The sequence below is a fragment of the Bos taurus genome, chromosome 20 (assembly GCF_002263795.3).
Source record: "Bos taurus isolate L1 Dominette 01449 registration number 42190680 breed Hereford chromosome 20, ARS-UCD2.0, whole genome shotgun sequence".
In the NCBI taxonomy this organism is placed as follows: domain Eukaryota; kingdom Metazoa; phylum Chordata; class Mammalia; order Artiodactyla; family Bovidae; genus Bos; species Bos taurus.
Genome location: NC_037347.1, coordinates 19724176 through 19744341, shown reverse-complemented (window position 1 = coordinate 19744341; position 20166 = coordinate 19724176). Strand labels below are relative to the sequence as shown.

Genomic DNA, 20166 nt, shown 5'->3' with positions numbered 1-20166 from the left:
GCAATCTATTTCACATATGATAATATACATGTTTCAAATGCTATTCTCTCAAATTATCCCCCCCTCCCCCTCTCCCACAGAGTCCAAAAGTCTGTTCTATACATCTGTGTCTCTTTTGCTGTCTTGCATATAGGGTCATCGTTACTGTCTTTCTAAATTCCATATATATGCATTAGTATACTGTATTGGTGTTTTTCTTTCTGACTTACTTCACTCTGTATAATAGGCTCCAGTTTCATCCACCTCATTAGAACTGATTCAAATGTATTCTTTTTAATGGCTGAGTAATGCTCCATTGTGTATATGTACCACAGCTTTCTTATCCATTCGTCTGCTGATGGACATCTAGGTTGCTTCCGTGTCCTGGCTATTACAAACAGTGCTGTGATGAACATTGGGGTACACGTGTCTCTTTCAATTCTGGTTTCCTCAGCGTGTATGCCCAGCAGTGGGATTGCTGGGTCGTATGGTAGTTCTATTTCCAGTTTTTTAAGGAATCTCCACACTGTTCATAATATATATTTTTATATAAGACATAAGGATGGGATCTAAGTTTATATTATTTTCACAAATAATTATTATCTCAACACTATTTACTGAATAACTATTTCTTTGTTTTTTCATTGAATAAAATGCTGCTTTAATCACACAATGAGTGTATGTTCATGTACATCTATATGTAAGTATATACACTCACTACACAAATACACATGGCTCTTATATGGAATCTACAGTCTTTTCAAATGATCTTTATTTTTCACTTAAACCACTGTTTCAATTCTTTGAGTTTTTATAACATGCTATAACTTCTGAAAAGGTGAGTTTTCCATGTCTCTACTCTTCACCCACTGTGCTTCTTTTCAATTTTTTTGCTTTCTTATATATTTATCCGTTTAGATAAACTTTTGAAACATTTCATCAAAATTAAAAATAATATCTCACTGGTGTTGAGTATAGCTGAATCAATTATGTAAGTTAATTGGTCAGAAATGACATTTTTAGTGTCTTAAACAGGCCTTCCCATGCACAGTGAATTAAGACTGAAGTACAGAAATAGTTTACATAGATTCAAATCCTAACTTCCGCTCTTACCAGCTCTATGATCTTAGATAAGGGGCTTAATTTCTCTGAATCTTAGTTATCAAAGTTGTAAAATTAAGATAGTAATACTAACTACTTCATAGGATTATATAGAATTAACAGCTGATTTAATATGCAATGGATAAGGTTCTTAAATGCACAATTAGTATGAGATATTATTTTGTCTCTGAGTTTTCTTTTAGTTACAATATGTTTCCTTTATAAAAAGTTTCTGATTTATTATTTTCATTCACAGGTATAGTACATTCTTCTGACTGAAATGTGGTGCTATTTAAACAGTAGCTTACTTTTTCCATTATAACTTATAACTGATATTACTCTTTTATAGAAGAGCTAATGATTTCTTTACATGTATTTTTGTATTTAGTTGCCTTACTCTGCATTATTTCTAATAATCAGCTAATTCTTTTTTTCATGTATATACACAAAGAATCAGTTAACATTTTATATTTTATGATTCAAATAATCATATTATCAAGAACTTTCCATACAATAGTACATAAAAATATTTAATATTACATAATAGAGCTTATAATTAGGATTTTTTAATAGAAATGACTCACATAACACATTCTTGGCCATTGAGATACACACTATATTCTTCTGCTTCTATTTCACTTGTGTTTTGCTTTTTAAAACAATGAATGGGTATTAAATGCTAGTCAAATTCTGACATCTGACATTACAAAACTCTTGCTCTCTATTAATCTATTAATATGATGGATTCTGTGAGCAGACTCCCCACAAAGAACCACATGTTCATGTACAGAATATTCCTATCTGACATAAGCATTAATCTTTTAACAAAATGCTAAATTCTATTTATTAGTACTATGATTAGGATTATATCCCTTTAATACTAAGATTTTCTATTACAGTTAGATCTAGTTCATACAATAAATATAAAGTTGACTTTCTTTTGACAAACTTTAGAAAATTTTAAGGAACATACTAATTTTATTTTTCAAAGTTTGTGAAGTGTTTATAAACACTTTCAAAGAAATTCCCTGTCTTTTGCAGAGCTACTTTTTGGAAAAGCAACTTTTCCAAAGTTTTTCCCAACAGACACTGCTTTATAAGGTTATATACTTCAGTTTCAAATATATATATACATACATTCATATATGTGTATATTTATACAAACATATATTTTTACAAAAAAATCATTTAACCAAGATTTTAGTAAAATTATGCTGCTATATATAATTAATAAAATTTATTCTCTGTCTCTTCATCTATACACACACACACACACACACACACACACACACACACACACACACTAGTTATATACATATGTAACTGTTTCACCAACTGTTAGGTATGACTGTGTCTCATTTTCTCTCACCACAGAAAACTGGGAAAGACATTTTAGGAGGTGAGAAATAAAGCATCCTCTCTCAAGTTTTCACCGTCTCCCAAGAGAAACACCATCATCTCATAGATATGTCTCCATGCCAACAGTACACACCTCTGTGATTATTTTTCCTATTCATCAGGGAGTAATTTGGTACTTCCAGCTTTAAAAGAGTGCACAGACATCCCTTCACCCCTTATAAGTGATTTAACAGGTGTTTTACAAAATTCAAAATCAGTAGTAAGATATGTAACAGAACCACATTTCAGCTGTTTCTCTCCATTCTCACTGCCTGGATCTGGATCCAAGGAGTTTTTCAGGACTAATTTCGGAAAGAACATGTACTTTTTTTATATTATATAACATTTTGAGCAACATTTAAATGAATGCTTAATGAGAGTTTTCAAATAGAAATTTAAAATATTTTTTAATGCTACTGAGAAAGATGAACATAACACAATAAATTATACCTAATATTTCAGGAACTATTGCTTGGCAGGGGGAAAAAGACAAGGCAAACATTACAAAGCAAAACCGAAGGAAACAAAGCTTCTAAAACAATTAACCCTTCCCTCCTCCTTCATGGAGCACTCTGTTATTTACAGAGCTGGCAACAAATGAAGCAAAGTATGGAACACAATAATAGCAACAGTTTTTTGAGCACTTGCCACATACCTGGCGTAATGCTAGGTTATATACACACGAGCTCTACCACTGATAATGTCAGCTACTCAGGGCAACTGACAACCATAGGGACAGAGCAGAGGAGACACGGCGTAGCTTACACTTCCTGGTGCCAATCTAGGGGCAAGAAGTTCTTTACAGGAACCATCTTATTATATTTTCAACACCATCTTACAGACAAGTGATTATTGTTCCCATTATGTAGATCATGCCACTGTTTTAAGTTTGACTCAACTGCTTTCTTAGAATACATAATGGCTAATGTGTCCTTGCTGCTGTTCGGTCACTGAGTTGTGTCCCACTGTTTGTGACCCTATGGATTGCAACAGGCCAGGCTCCCGTCCTTCACTGTCTCCAGGAGTGTTCTCACATTCCTATCCATTGAGTTGGTGATGCTATCAAATCATCTCATCCTGTGCCATCCCCTTCTCCTGCCCTCAATCTTTCCCGGCATCAGGGTTTTTTCCATTGACTTGGCTCTACACATCAAATGTTTAACTCATAAGCTACCTACAACATGTGAAGCACTGTTCTAAGTGCCTTACTTGCAACATCATCTTCTTGAAACTTCACAACAATCTTTTAAAATAGGGACCATGGTTTGGACCATGATTGCCCAAAACCTGATTTAACAGAAAAGAAAACTTAACACTTAAAAGAGGTTGTCCCACCCCAGGTCATACAGTTGGTGAGTGACAGGGCCAGAATATGTACCCAGACTATTTAACTCAAGCTCAAAACTTTTAATCACCATATTTTCAGAAATGTCCAAAAATAAAAAAATAAAATAACAACACATGGCTGATCTTGGGGAACAATATGCATAAAATCTAAAGAAATGTGATTAAATTCACATTTGAAAGAGAAGGCTATGATTTCTAATTCTGAGATGGGCAGTTTTCCTTAGACATCATTTCTTCCCAGTCTCCACTGAGGAAGGAACACAGTGAAACACAACTGAAACTGCATCAGGAAGGTTAACCATGAAACAATGTGGACACCTGAATAGAAGCAGGTCTCATCTTCCCAAAGAAGCTCGGCAAGCTTGACTGCAAGAACTTCAGGATCTTGTTTCTATGTTCAACACAGTCATTCAGAATGATGCCAGGGAAAAAGAAAAACAAAGAGTATGTAACCATCTGAATAAACATATTTTATTTCTAAATTTCTGAGGGGGTAAGGGTGTAAGCAGATGAAACTCACAGGGCAAAGGTACATGTGTACATGCCTGCTAAGTCACCTCTGTTGTGTCCAACTCTTTATGACCCTATGGACTGTAGCCCACCAGCCTCCTCTGTCCTTGGGATTCTCCAGGCAAGAATACTAGAGGGGGTTGCCATGCCCTCCTCTAGGAGGTCTTCTTGACCCAGGGATCAAACCTGCATCTCTTGTCTCTCTTGCATTGGCAGGTGGGTTCTTTACCACTAGCACCACTTGGGAAGCATGCAAAGTTACATGTATTTGTGGAAAAGTTTAGGGAACTATAAAAGCACAATAAAGGACAGAAATGGTATGGACCTATTAGAAGCAGAAAATATTAAGAAGAGGTGGCAAGAATACACAGAAGAACTATACAAAAAGATCTTCATGACCCAGATAACCACGATGGTGTGATCACTCACCTAGAGCCAGACATCCTGGAATGTGGAGTCAAGTGGGCCTTAGGAAGCATCACTACAAACAAAGCTAGTGGAGGTGATATAATACCAGTGGAGTTATTTCAAATCATAAAAGATGATGCTGTGAAAGTGCTGCACTCAATATGCCAGCTAATTTGGAAAACTCAGCAGTGGCCACAGGACTAGAAAAGGTCAGTTTTCATTCCAATCCCAAAGAAAGGCAATGCCAAAGAATGCTCAAACTACCGCACAATTGCACTCATCTCACACGCTAGTAAAGTAATGCTCAAAATTCTCCAAGCCAGGCTTCAACAGTATGTGAACCATGAACTTCTAGATGTTCAAGCTGGATTTAGAAAAGGCAGAGGAATCAGAGATCAAATTTCCAACATCTGCTGGATCACAGAAAAAGCAAAAGCGTTCCAGAAAAACATCTACTCTGCTTTATTGACTATGCTAAAGCCTTTGTGTGGATCAAACAACAAACTATGCAAAATTCTTAAAAGAGATAGGAATAGCAGACCACCTGTGACCTGCCTCTTGAGAAATCTGTATGCAGGTCAGGAGGCAATAGTTAGAATTGGACATGGAACAAGAGTCTGGTTCCAAATATGAAAAGGAGTATGTCAAGGCTGTATACTGTCACCCCATTTATTTAACTTCTATGCAGAGTACATCATGAGAAATGCTGGGCTGGAGGAAGCACAAGCTGGAATCAAGATTGCTGGAAGAAATATGAATAACCTCAGATATACAGATGACACCACCCTTATGGCAGAAAGTGAAGAAGAACTAAAGAGCCTCTTGATGAAAGTGATAGAGGAGAGTGAAAACGCTGGCTTAAAACTCAACATTCAGAAAACTAAGATCATGGCATCTGGTCCCATCACTTCATGGCAAATAGATGGGGAAACAACGGAAACAGTGACAGACTATTTTCTTGGGCTCCAAAATCACTGCAGATGGTGACTGCAGGCATGAAATTAAAAGACACTTGCTCCTTAGAAGAGCAGTTATGACCAACCTAGATAGCATATTCAAAAGCAGAGACATTACTTTGCCAACAAAGGTCCGTCCAGTCAAAGCTACACTTTTTCCAGTACTCATGTATTGGACTATAAAGAAAGCTGAGTGCTGAAGAATTGATGCTTTTGAACTGTGGTGTTGGAGAAGACTCTTGAGAGTACCTTGGGTTGCAAGGAGATCCAACCAGTCCATCCTAAAGGAAATCAGTCCTGAATATTCTTTGGAAGGACTGATTCTGAAGCTGAAACTCTGATACTTTGGCTACCTGATGGGAAGAACTGACTCACTGGAAAGACCCTGATGCCAGGAAAGATTGACAGCGGGAGAAGGGGACGAGAGAAGCTGAGATGGATGGCATCACCAACTCGATAGACATGAGTGTGAATAAGCTCCAGGAGTTGGTGATGGCCAGGGAGGCCTGATGTGCTGCAATCCATGGAGTGGCAAATAGTCAGACACGACTGAGTGACTGAACTGAACTGATAGGGAAAAGAGGTAAAGAAAAACACTGGTCCCCTCTCACCAAGTGCAGTTCTTTTCTTAAGGCTGTCCTGCTCACCAGCCCTCATTCCCAAATTGTTGAAAATCTGTCAGATCCCTGACCCTCTGTGGACTCCCTTTTCATCCAAGCCTTTAGGTACTGAACCAAAAGGAGTCCACCACGGGCACCACTGACATTTTCAGATCCTGAGGTGGTATGCAAATGAATCTCTATCTTCTCTGCCACTTCTATCCCAACCATAATGAGGGTGGCGGTGCTCAGTTGCTCAGTCCTGTTCCGACTCTTTGTGACCACATGGACTGCAATCCACCAGGCTCCTCTGTCCATGGGATTTGCCAGGGGAGAATACCAGAGTGGGTTGCCCTTCCCTTCTCCAGGGGTGTAAAGAGGGTTTTCCAAGGCAAATGAGAACAGCCCATAGTCTTCGCTCCTCATGTTAAAGGGATGGAACATCGCACACTTGTTTTCTTCTAGTGCCATGATTATTAGGAGATTCATTAGCTAGGACAGTCCGTGCTCCACGGAACCCTGGTCACCTCGAGTTATTTGCTGGAGGAATTGGAATGGTCCCACTTGAGCTGACTATACAGGTTAAGTTTTCTTAATTCTTCTAAACTTTTTTTAAAGTTTTATGTACTTTCTGGTTGCTTTCCAGAATTTATGAACCCTGTCCTTGATGTAATTTTTTAAAATAAGCTTTCATAGAATGCAATGTTAATGCTATTTCTTGCCATTCTGACAACACTGAGCTCCCTTGAGCGACTGTGAGCATCACATTACACTGGTAGTGGCCTGCACATCTGAGATAGAGCACCTCATAGTACCTGGCAGGACTGGGATTGAACTCCTAACCTATGTTATAATGTTTTGATTTTGACTTCGTACTCAATACTCTCTCGTTCTTTATATATTTATTTTATACTAGGTGTCTGCTGGCTGAAGAGCCCCTCCTGTAACCATACTATAATCCTATGAGGGAGATCCTTTTGGTTTCCAAATCCGAGAGCAGAGAGCTATGACGTGGAGAGAAGTAAAGTTACTTAAACGGGGCCATCTCAATGTCTTAGGAATTTTGCTTTGCTGTGAAATAGTGGTAAAGACACAGACTACTGCAGTATTTATTGTTCTTTATTCAAATAATATGCCCCAAGTAAGTACGGTTTAGGGTTTAGTACAAGGAAAACTGTTTTCCCTGAGAAACAGATGTTGTGTTCTTCTCAACTAACCTTTCTCTTCTTTCCCTAAGACTAGCCACCATGTATCTATGAGAGAGATTTTTGAGCTCCTTCAGGGAAAACACAGTGACCCTTACTATTGGAATATCCACTTCCCTGTCTTCCAATTTTCCTTTTTAAAGTTCTGAATGTAAAAAAAAAGGCTTTATTGATTTTATACTTTTTGTAAAACACTGCAAGTCCTTTTTGTATATAGGCAGGGGAAAATAAAGGAAAGAGGAAAAGCAGGATGGAAGGGAGGGAGAGAGCAAGCAGTCGAGATAAACGTATAAAATTACTGCCATTTATATTTTTAAATAATGGGAGGTTTTCTCTAATAAATAAAACCTTAATGAAATATTATACAGAACTACTATCTCTAGAAACCTCTTATATAAAGATTTGTCAAGTAAGACAGTGAAGAATATTCTGAAACATATAAACTTTTTAATGTAGAGAAGTCTTTGATCTAATGTTCCTTGTTGACTGCATTGCAAGGTTTCCCAAGAGTAAGCTAAACCAAGAGGTATTTTGCCAAATCTAGTCTTACAGTACAGACTACTGTAAAATGAAACTTTGGATGGTTGTGACTTATGCTTTCATTCATAAGATCCTTTATACCATTCTAAGAAGTGCTGTAATAACTGCTGAAAATAGCACATGTTCTGATTTTATACCCATTTGCAATTTATGTCCATTTGCAATTTATGTAATCATTCCTTGCCCCCTACACTGGTAGACACTTGTGGCCATGACATCACACCAGGAGTACTAACATGTTGGCATCCTGGTATTGAGCATCTCTACATGTCAGCCCTGCCATCTTTGATAACTGGTGAGGTATCTAAAAGCCATGAGACATAGAGCAGAGTTGAAGACTGTGGCCAGCCTTGTCATTTCGTCAGATGTTTCCAGTTCAATGATCATTTATAAGAAACATTTTAGAATTAATTTTGTCAGTATGTTTTTATATCCATTAATGCATTCAACATGAGTTAATACAGGCATCACAGACCAATCACTGTGGTTGGTTGTACCCTTCCTTTAGTTGCTAACATCCTGAGAGAAAAAGGAGTTTTATTTAACCAAAGAAAGAACTAAAATAGCAAAGTGAACATAAAGAAAATAAACACTGAAGCCACGCAGTGCTAAGCACATATCAGCATTGCTATATTTACAAATGTAATCAGTTAAAAAGAGGCAAGTGTAAACTGACAAGGCAAAGAATGGGAACTCATAGAGGGGAAAACCCAGCAGTGCCTCACTTTATCTCAGGTGGAAGGGCTAGCACCAGGGTGAACTGTCCCTACCACACACCTCTTTATAAAATGATGTATAATCAATATGGAATGTTATTGGTGGCTCTACAGGGAATATACTTGTGTAGGAACCATAAAGTTCAGGAATACTTCTAAACAATGACCACTTGCAGACTTACAACAAGGGAAATTCATCTCTTCCCTTCCTACAAATATGAATGGAGCATCCACTATATAGTAAGGTGTTGTTCTACGCTCAGAAGATATAACAGGAAACAAAACAAATCAACTTTTGTTACCCAGTTCACATTCCAGTTGGAGGAATATGGACATTAAATGAAGAGATAAATTATGAAGTATATGAGATTATGGAAAGTAAGATAAAGAAAAATATAGCAACAGTGGGAGTTGAAATCAAGTCTAGTTCTCAAGCTGCTGTCGAGCAAATGCTGCACTGAGGTGACTTTTGAGTGAAGCCCTGAAGGAAATAAGCCATATAAATATCTGGTAGAAAACAAACCACTACCTTATCTGGATATAAATGTGCTGGGAGAAAAGCATTTTCTACACTATATGACTGTGTCTCTCAACCAGCAAAATGCAGATGACAGAATAGTAAAAGCAGAGTCAAAGTCAAAAATTTGGAGAAAAAGAACCTATTTTTATGTTAAAGAAAAAAAAATAGAGAAAAGTAAAGAATCAGAATACATAGACTTTTAACATAAAACTGGAAGCATTAAAAAATTTTGTATTTGATACCATGTACTATGCTAAGTCACTTCAGTCACGTCTGACTCTTTGCGACCCCATGAACTGTAGCCCACCAGGCTCCTCTGCTCATGGGGATTTCCCAGGCAAGAATACTGGAGTGGGTTGTCATGCCCTCCTCCAGGGGATCTTCCCAACACAGGGATCAAACCCAGATCCCCTGCATGGCAGGTGGATTCTTTACCATCTGAGCCACCAGGAAAGCCCAAGAATACTGGAGTGGGTGGTCTATCCCTTCTCCAGGGGATTTTCCCGACCCAGGAATTGAACAAGGGTCTCCTGTAATGCAGGCAGATTCTTTACCAGCTGAGCTACCAGGAAAGCCCCATTTGACACCATAATTCCAGGATATTCACCCAGATGCCAGACAGATAGGTTCAATTTCTTCCAGCATGAAAAGTACCAGCAGATGATTAGAGAAGTTCTCATTCTAGGAGAGTCATGTTAGGGTGATGTGGTACATATATACAATGGAATATCACTCAGCCATTAAAACGAATGAAATAATGACATTTGCAGCAACAAGTATGTGCCTAGAGATTGTCATACTGAGTGAAGTAAGACAGATAGAGAAAGAGAAATACCGTATGACATCTCTTATATGTGGAATCAAAAAATAAATTATGCAAATAAACTTATTTACAAAACACAAGCAGACTCATTGACATAGAGAATGAACTTAAGGTTGCCAGAGGGGTAGGATGGGGGGAATAGATAATTAGGGAGTTTGGGATCACACTGCTATATTTAAAATGGATAATCATCAGGGTTCCTACTGTATAGCACAGGGAACTCTGCTCAATGTTACGTGGCAGCCTGGATGGGAGGGGAGTTTGGGAGAATGAATACATGTATTTGTATGGCTGAGTCCCTTTGCTGTCCACCTGAAACTCACAACATTGTTAATCAGCTATACTCCCATATAAAATAAAAGATTTTTCTTTAAAGTACCAGTAGGTTAGAAAAGAGGAGCCTGGGAAGCTACAGTCCATGAGGTCACAAAGAGTTGGATATGATTGAGCAACTGAGCATGAACATCTCTGCTGGGAAAGTCATGTTAGGGTGATAAGTGAACTCAAGAGAATTCAAGACTATGAACTAATATTCACTGTGCCTACATTTCATAACACAGCTTATGCCATACTACAGGAAAAGACATCATGAACACAACACGTGTACTATCCCCTAATCTTAGAAGCAATTCACAAAACACATGGATTCTCCATAGGCCTGAGCCACACTGAATAAGTGGAGAAAATTAATGAGTGGAGTAGGAGGGGCATGAACCTCAGAACTGCAAGCTGCTGCTGCTGCTGCTGCTAAGTCGCTTCAGTCATGTCCGACTCTGTGCAACCCCATACATGGCAGCCCACCAGACTCCCCCATCCCTGGGATTCTCCAGGCAAGAACACTGGAGTGGGTTGCCATTTCCTTCTCCAATGCGTGAAAGTGAAGTCGCTCAGTCGTGTCAGACTCTTAGCGACTCCATAGACTGCAGCCTACCAGGCTCCACCGTCCATGGGATTTTCCAGGCAAGAGTACGGGAGTGGGGTGCCATTGCCTTCTCCGGAACTGCAAGCTAGTCACCCTTAAAAAAAATACTTAGTGTAGCCTTGACTGATGCCAATAGAGGGAAAGAGAAAGAGTGTGAGCCCCAAACGCCCATATTCAAATGGGATCACAGCCCTGTTCTCTGGGTCATGAGGAAACTGCTTAACATCAGCTACTTCCTTCACTGAAAGGCACTAAATGTTAATAAATACTAACAATAATATATGTAAAACTCCTAACATGGTACTAGTCACCCTTCATCTTATGAGAATATTTAATGGTTTCATATCTTTTAAGCAAAGATATTCAATGAGAAAAAATTCTGAATATATATGCCCATTATGCTATTTATTATTAGAGTTTTAAAATAAAAAGAAAAATTTTAAATAATGTAGGTGTTACTTCATGTGAGCCATATAAGGATCCATTGATATGTGTGATTATCAAGTTGTTAAAAGAGATGCTTGCATTTTAGTACATGAACTTTGTTTAAGGAAATTAATAGAAAAAAATGTAAATGTTTATTCTGGAGACGTTACATGCTATTAACTTCAAAGCACCGAAGCCTCCATTGGCCCTGTTGGAGGTAAATTGTAGACAGGACTGTAACTGACTCTGACTGCTCTACTAGAAACTTCCTGGTGTAAAAACATTTCACAAGATCATTCTCAAAGTTCAACTGTAATGTCAAAGGTCATTTATACATGAGAGCTCATGAACATATGCCCACAATACTGAATATATTGTTAAAATATGCTTTAAAGACTTTCTGATTAGGAAAGCTAAAAAAATGTAAACTTTACCTAGTATTATAACAGATATCTTGAAAAGGTGTGTACAGCACTCAAACAGTTTTTGTCTCTTTGTTCTTATTGTATGGAATCATGTCTTCATGGATCAACACATTCTTCAAGGACTAAGTAGGTTGCCACAATTTCCATTTTTCTATCCAAAGCATGTGGGAATAATTTACACAGAAAGAAAGAAACCTCCTTTTCAAACAACAATTTCTTGACATATAGCACAATGAACTGCTGCAACTGTTAAGTCTTTAACAGATTAAAGGTTAAAGGGATGACATGTTATTTTAAAGAGTTTCCAAAGCACAAGGGTAGCCTCGTTTGGCAGACAATGTTTCTCAAATATTTGGTTTAAGATATGATACCTTAGCAGTGGATACCCCAATTAGATGTAAAGTTTAATAAATCCATGAAAATGAGCCCCAGATGTGGTTTATTGGTGACTCCATGTTTTTAAACATAGTCTAGTGTATAAAGTCTAAATGTAATTGTGATCAGAAAGCAATTCCTAGTGACAGAAGTCAAGATAAAAGAGGTAAATTCAATTCATTTAAATATTTTTGTGAGTAACTCTATAAAATGCCCATTTCAGATTCTGTACAAAGATGTTAGAAAAACATACTGCCCTGAAGAATACAAATAATCAGCTAGAGTAAGGTTGATAAAACCTATTCTTTCATTTGTTCATTGAATAATTAGCTATTTGACCCCTATTCTGGGCTAGAGGCTTGTTTTGTGATATCAAGATAAGTGGGACATAGTTCTCAAGACTTCTCTATTACTTTTAGTCTTTAATAGGGAGGAGAGACAGGCAAACAGCTTATTATAAGCCACTAGTAATTTTTATGTTAAAGTTTGCAATGATGCAATGAAAGTCAGAGGAAGAGCCAAAGCCAGCAATCCAAACTTGAAACCTGAGGCCTGGAGGATGTAGGTGGTGTTGTGGAAGAAAAATTGCCAAAGGAGATGGCTGGTTAGACTAGTTAGGGAAGGGTGATCCCAGCAGATGAAGCAGACTGTGCAAAGTTAGGAAAATAGGCAGAAAACAGAGAACAATATGTTTATTGTTCCTAAGGAGAGTCGTGTAGGACAAGGCAAACAGATAGGGCATGGTGAGAGAGGCAGATGCTGGGTTGCTGATAGCCAAAGGCCCAGTTAAAGGACTTTCTGTTTTATCTTCAGGACTCTGGGAAGTAACTAAAAAATTTTAAGCAGCAATTGATTTTGCAAAACATGACAGTGTAAGATAACACTGTGATCCCCATTTACAGACTAAGGCAAACTTTTTCATCTTCTCAGCAATTTCCAGTTTTCTTCTCCTTCTGACCCCATAGGGGAATTGTGCATCTCTGCCTCCTTGAAATGAACAAAGCTGTATCGCTTTGCAAATTTAAATAGGATTCCTTTTTATGTGAATAGACGCAATTAATTGCTATTGTTTGGATCTCCAACTCTTTCTTCTGGTGTGGGGAGTGTAGCTGCCTATGGTTGATATGGAGGTGTTGCTCTAAGTGATCACGTGGAGACTGCTGGCCTGAAGAGTCACCTGGATTCACAGTGGGATTGTCTGTTATAACTTCACTACTCTGACTAATGGGCTTCCCTGGTAGCTCAGTGGTAAAGAATCCCCCTGCCAATTAAGGAGACATGGCTTTGATCCCCGAGTCAGGAAGATTCCCAAGAGAAGGAAATGGCAACTCACTCCAGTATTCTTGCCTGGAAATTCCATGGACAGAGGACCCTGGTGGGCTACAGTCCACGGGGTCGCAAAGAGTCGGACATGAATGAGCAACTAAACAACAATAAGAAGACCATGACTAATACATCTACCCAAGTAAGGGGGATGATCTTAGAATTAAGCTTTTAGCCCTGATTTGTAATTTATTCAATGAAAACAAGTATGGTCCTTTTTAGAACTACTCACCTAAGTTTTTTGTACTGCTCAATCAAATCACTCCTTTATGATTTTAAATGGCAATTAACAGAGCTTTTATTTATTTATCTACTTATAATTAGTTTTTTTGGTTTTGGAAATTTGAAAAATATAGAGTACAAAGAAAAAACTGTGTACTTACTTTAATAACTTTTAGAAAGAAGTAGTACATTAGTAAAACGATATCAGTATCATAATATTTTAAAAGAATAGGTTAACTCTGAAAGTCAATATGGTCCCCGTACGTATGCATTTCACTCTTTGTATTTTTTGATTGCTGCTTGCTTACTGCCTGCTTCCCAGCACCAATTTGCCTCTATTTAATACGACAACAAGTATTAAGAAATGCTGGAGAATTCAAAGGAAGCCAGAAGTCTTCTTTCTCAGAGTTGCATCTAAATATCTCCTGAAAAAAATCAAAGGATTCATTGATAGGCCGTTCTTTGGACGTGCTTTTAAGTGTTCTGTACCAGTAGGAATTTAAAACTAGTATCAAAAGGGAAACTGCTTATTCTAATGCTTAGAAAATCAGATAATTTATCTCATCTAAAATTTTACACGGCTTAAGCCACAGGAGAGGACTATACTATGCCCATGTATTATGCAAATTAGATATTTTTTAGAAGATGGTAGTGAAGGAAACATTTCCTGAAATACTTCCTGAAATGACAAGGTATAAATTTGCCTGTAAAATCAGAATGCTTCAGCTGATCCACTGAGATTTGGTCAGGATGATCCCTTGGGTAAGGAACCTAACCCTTTCAAATTGCATGAAAATCAGAATACAAATGAAGATGTTATGGATGGAAATTCATCTCCAAATAAACCTCTGGGATGGAAATATTAGAATAGTAGCTTTACTTTTATTTTAAAAAAAACTATGTTTTTCTCTCTCTACCATTCATGCTAAGTCACTTCAGTCGTTTCCGACTCTGTGCGACCCCATAGATGGCAGCCCACCAGGCTTCCCCGTCCCTGGGATTCCAGGCAAGAACACTGGAGTGGGTTGCCATTTCCTTCTCTAATGCCTGAAAGTGAAAAGTGAAAGTGAAGTCGCTCAGTCGTGTCCGACTCTTAGCGACCCCATGGACTGCAGCCTACCAGGCTCCTCCATCCATGGGATTTTCCAGGCAAGAGTACTGGAGTGGGGTGCCATTGCCTTCTCCGCTACCATTCATAGTTATGTCAAATGATATACTCTGAAATAAAATATATTCATATTTACTTAGGTTTGAGTACTTTAAGACAAAACCTTACAGTTTATTTTTTAATTGCACTTTAGAAAAATGATACTACTTTAACCAAAGCAAATTTTTAACAAGAGGTTAAAATTTATATAAAATATATTAATATTTACTTAGGTTTGAGTCCTTTAACAAAACACCTTAGAGTTTATTTTTTAATTGTATTTTAGAAAAACAATACTACTTTAACCAAAGCAAATTTTTAACAAGAGGTTAATGCTGATGACCAATTATTTTCTATTTTCTGTGAACTAGAGAGAAAATCTGCTTCTCACTCTTTGCATGGTAAATGGATCTTTGTATACCTGAATCTTTAGGATAAAAGGATAAAAGGGTATGTTATTGTGAGATATTTTACACACAGCTTCATCATTTTTTAAAATCAGAGACCGTGATTAACTGGGAGGCTCTCATTTTTCAATGATTATTCAGTTCAGTTCAGTCGCTCAGTCATGTCCAACTCTTTATGATCCCATGAATCACAGCACGCCAGGCCTCCCTGTCCATCACCAACTCCCGGAGTTCACTCAGACTCACATCCATCGAGTCGGTGATGCCATCCAGCCATCTCATTCTCTGTCGTCCCCTTCTCCTCCTGCCCCCAATCCCTCCCAGCGTCAGAGGCTTTTCCAATGAGTCAACTCTTGGCATGAGCTGGCCAAAGTACTGGAGTTTCAGCTTTAGCATCACTCCTTCCAAAGAACACCCAGGACTGATCTCCTTTAGAACGGACTGGTTGGATCTCCTTGCAGTCCAAGGGACTCTCAAGAGTCTTCTCCAACACCACAGTTCAAAAGCATCAATTCTTTGGCGCTCAGCTTTCTTCACAGTCCAACTCTCACATCCATACATGACCACAGGAAAAACCATAGCCTTGACTAGACGGACCTTTGTTAGCAAAGTCTCCGCTTTTGAATGTGCTATCTAGGTTGGTCATAACTTTCCTTCCAAGGAGTAAGCATCTTTTAATTTCATGGCTGCAATCAATGATTATTAACTATTAATACATATTAAAGTGCATGTGATTCTGTTGTCCAATTTGGAGAAAGGAGCTGTCAGTTTGCTGAGTTCCAAATGTTATTACCAGAGGGCTAGAAACAGGCCTTGCCCTTCGGAGGAAGGCAGGGCAGGTAACAACAGGTTTTGGCTATCCTGCTGAATTAATCATTGTTGCAGGCCTGAGGACAGGAGAGAGGGGTTGCCACATGAAGCCCTTAGCAGCCACCCTTGAGGAATCTTGGAGTCTGAGAAACCTGAGCAGAAAAGGCTTTCTCAGCATTTCATTTCCTAGGGATTGGAGCAGCAGGACTCCTTGATAGAGAAGCAAACCAAAGCCCACAGTAGTTAACAACTCTAAAACAAAAATGCAGTCCCCTGCAGCCACAGCAGCCAGAGAGAAGACATCCTATACCAGTCAGTCAACTGAGATGGGGGGACATCATCTGGGTGCAAAGGACCCCTACAGGCTTTGTGGGAATCAGGGTAAGTGACAGTCACCAAGTAGCCATTATGTTCCAGATGTGGCTGTAAGTGCTTTGGGCCATCTTCACAACCGCTCTTGGAGGTAAGGATCACAGCTTGCCTCATTGTACAAATGCAGAAAAAGAGACAGAGAAAAGGGGAAGAACTTGCCCTAGTTGATGGAACTGGTACAGTGGAGAGCCAGAATATAAACCAAGGACGCCTGTCTCCTCCAGAGCCCACACTCTTCACCCCAAGCTTTACGGTCTTTTACAAACGAAATTACAATGCAGAAAATTCCCTGTCTTTGCTTCCAAGAGGAGACAAGTTATATGTATGAAAAGATAATGAACAGGGAAATACAGAAAATGATAGATGGCAAGTGCCAAGAAACACACAGTTGGAATAGGTCCACAGGAAAAAAGAGGAAGAGAAGAATAAAAGAACAACAACAGAAACTTGAGAAGTGGATCCTTGCGCTGGATGTGACTATGTAGGGAGACCATAACAGGCAAAGACAGTGCATGCCAGGGCTCTGCTCAGAGAGGCCTGGGTTCAAATCCCAGTTCTGCCACTTACAAGCTGGGTGAGCTTGGGTAAGTCACCAGTTGTTTGCACTTTAGTTTCCCTATTTACAAGGATAGTAAAAATTATTTTAAAGGATATTCATGAAGATAAAGTAAAACTGTTATGTACAGTTCTTGGCATAACACCTGGCACACACAGGTAAACACTATTTTTATTATTATCCAGTTAGGGGGAGATGGAAAAAGGATTTCAGGTGAGAGGCAAAGAACATGAAATGAATCTGTAAAAGCCAGAAATACAATTTCTGGCTGTTCAATTCAAGCAGACCAGAGGGTTAAATGTCTGATTTGAGCTTAAAAGTGAGAGGTTCCTTCCAATGGTCACTAGGAAGTTTCAAAGTTATGAAGAGTTTCCCCGCAGTCATTCGAACCAATATATATTACACACTTCGTGTAAACCCGTGAATGTAGGAAAAGAGAGACACCTGAATAAAGAACATTCATTCTATTTGTGGTAAAACTCACTGACCAGGAACATACTCGCCAGTTAGAGCTCTACTTATCCAAATGAGCAAGGAGAACTTGGGATGATTAATCAGAAGGGCAAAAAAATAGGGATTGATTCATCAATCAAAGAAGCATTTGTCAGATACCAAGTAGGTGCCATGTCCTATGTTGGGTGTGAGTAGGGTATACAATGAACAAGGTAGAAATGACAGGATCCCCCAGGAAATTCATTCTTACAAAGGAGAGAGACAAGAAAAGGGCAGGCCCAATTTTCTTTGAGAGATGGCATTAAAAATCAAAAAGCAATGCACAGGCTGCAGGGAAAGCACAGACATGTGGATGCAACACAGGGGCAGGGGTGGGAAAGACTTCTAAAAAGGGACAAGGTTTCCGATGAGCCTCAAAGGAAGGGCAAGCCTCACCAAGAAGACGAGGTGGTGGGGGGGGCATTCTGATAAGAAGGAATATTGGCCAAAGGCTCACAAGGGCATGCAAGGTTGAGAAATCACATCCTGAAGACTCTGGAGACCCAAGGAAGAATGTGTAAGAGAGGGATGGGAGAGCTCAGCCCTTTAGAGAGATCCCTGTGAGAGGAGAGGCAAGAACAGGATGCGTGGTGAGACTGAGGCCTGTATTTAGAAAGTTACTGCATGGAACTCAGACGCAAAATGGTTTCAGTATCATTGCGTGACAAGAAGATGCATGAACCTCCTTTGCACGGACCATGGATGTCCAAATGCATGGGCCGTGGCATAAGCCAGATGAGGAAAAGAGAAGCATCAGACTCTCCTTAGCTTCAGGTAAAGATGGCAAAGTGATTGGGAAGGTGAGTAGCACAGAATTCAGCTCCAAAGCACCTGAGTGCACTCTTCCCCCTTATGGCTTTCTCTCTCCTATCCTGTCTCGTGGTCCTTCTCTGCACTCTGGGATCCTGCCCCTCATCTTACAGTTGGGTACTTGAGGGGAGTACGTGAATATTGAGGAGACAGCCAAGACAGCAGGAGGTAATGAACAGAGAGAAGGGGATGAAACACAAACCTTAAAGACTCGAAGAGGAAGGTAGTGCTTTCCTAATGTCACTAATGAAATGAAAACATAAGATTTTTATATATAAATACAAACACAGGGCTATGTACGTGTAGATTAAACAATGATACCACTCTCAACCAGGATGATCTCTTCTAACACAAGAAATGGAAGTGTTACAGGCTTGGATGGGTGGCATTTGGGTTTGTTCCTTTGAAACATAGGCCACATTTTGATTTTCATAGGAACACAGATGAGAAGTATATTCTTGATGCTGAAATGCAAGCTGCTCATTACTTTCAGGATATCAGAAGCATCTTGAGCATGGCCTGACCAGGCCTGGCTGGTCTGGTCCCTGCGCATTGATTAGCCTTGTCCCCCTGTCTGGGTCGACTCCCGCCTGGTTCTTATTCATCACCCACCCCTTGTTCATTAGCCACAGAAGTTCTCTCTCTTGTCTCTCTTCTCCTGATTTATTCCTAGTGATCGTTCAAATCACAGCTGTAAACAACTCTTCCTCAGGAAAGCCATTCCTGATCTCTGGATTAGGTCAAATGCCTCCTCCTAGATCCTTCAAACTCTGTGCGCTTCTCTTCCATAGCATCTGCCCCAGGTATGGATTCATGGTTGTGAGTGGGATAATTTGATGAATACTTCTGTGCCCCACTTGATCATGAAAGCGACCCACATTGCAGCTGTGTCTGATTTTGCTCACCATCTTACCCTCCATGTCTGTAAATAAATGGTGAACAGAAGTAAGCGTGTGGGGGTAGTATGGGGAGACACCAGGGTGCAGGAAGAGGTGGAAGGAGCCAAAGCTGAAAACAGGGGTCAAAATCAACTTAATCTGTTGACCATTTACCTATTCTGTCCACTTTGCATTTCTTCCTCTTTGGACTGAGTGGGAAAATATGGCTATTTAAAATTTTATCCCTTGCTACCACTTGTAAAAGAATGAAACTAGAACACTTTCTAACACCATACACAAAAATAAACTCAAAATGGATTAAAGATCTAAACATAAGACCAGAAACTATAAAACTCCTAGAGGAGAACATAGGCAAAACACTCCCCGACATACATCACAGCAGGACCCTCTATGACCCACCTCCCAGAATATTGGAAATAAAAGCAAAAATAAACAAATGGGACCTAATTAAAATTAAAAGCTTCTGCACAACAAAGGAAACTATAAGCAAGGTGAAAAGACAGCCTTCAGAATGGGAGAAAATAATATCAAATGAAGCAACTGACAAACAACTAATCTCAAAAATATACAAGCAACTCCTACAGCTCAATTCCAGAAAAATAAATGACCCAATCAAAAAATGGGCCAAAGAACTAAATAGACATTTCTCCAAAGAAGACATACAGATGGCTGCTGCTGCCGCTAAGTTGCTTCAGTCGTGTCCAACTCTGTGCAACCCCATAGACGGCAGCCCACCAGGCTCCTCTGTCCCTGGGATTCTCCAGGCAAGAACACTGGAGTGGGTTGCCATTTCCTTCTCCAATGCATGAAAGTGAAAAGTGAAAGTGAAGTCGCTCAGTCATGCCCGACTCTTATCGACCCCATGGACTGGAATCTAC

The 20166-nt window shown here is 39.2% G+C and overlaps 1 protein-coding gene and 1 long non-coding RNA gene across 11 annotated transcripts in view; both read right to left on the bottom strand.

Annotated features, from left to right (window-relative positions):
- Window positions 1-20166, bottom strand: part of PDE4D (phosphodiesterase 4D) — a 1605399-nt gene that overhangs the window by 573428 nt on the left and 1011805 nt on the right. The gene's annotated exons all lie outside the window — the stretch shown is intronic.
- The window catches only part of LOC132343180 (uncharacterized), a 134257-nt gene that overhangs the window by 90274 nt on the left and 23817 nt on the right, over window positions 1-20166 (bottom strand). Inside the window, exon 1 of the long non-coding RNA XR_009491887.1 lies at window positions 1-20166. This exon is cut by the window's left edge and continues 15668 nt beyond it; it is cut by the window's right edge and continues 23817 nt beyond it. This is a non-coding gene — a long non-coding RNA (uncharacterized lncRNA).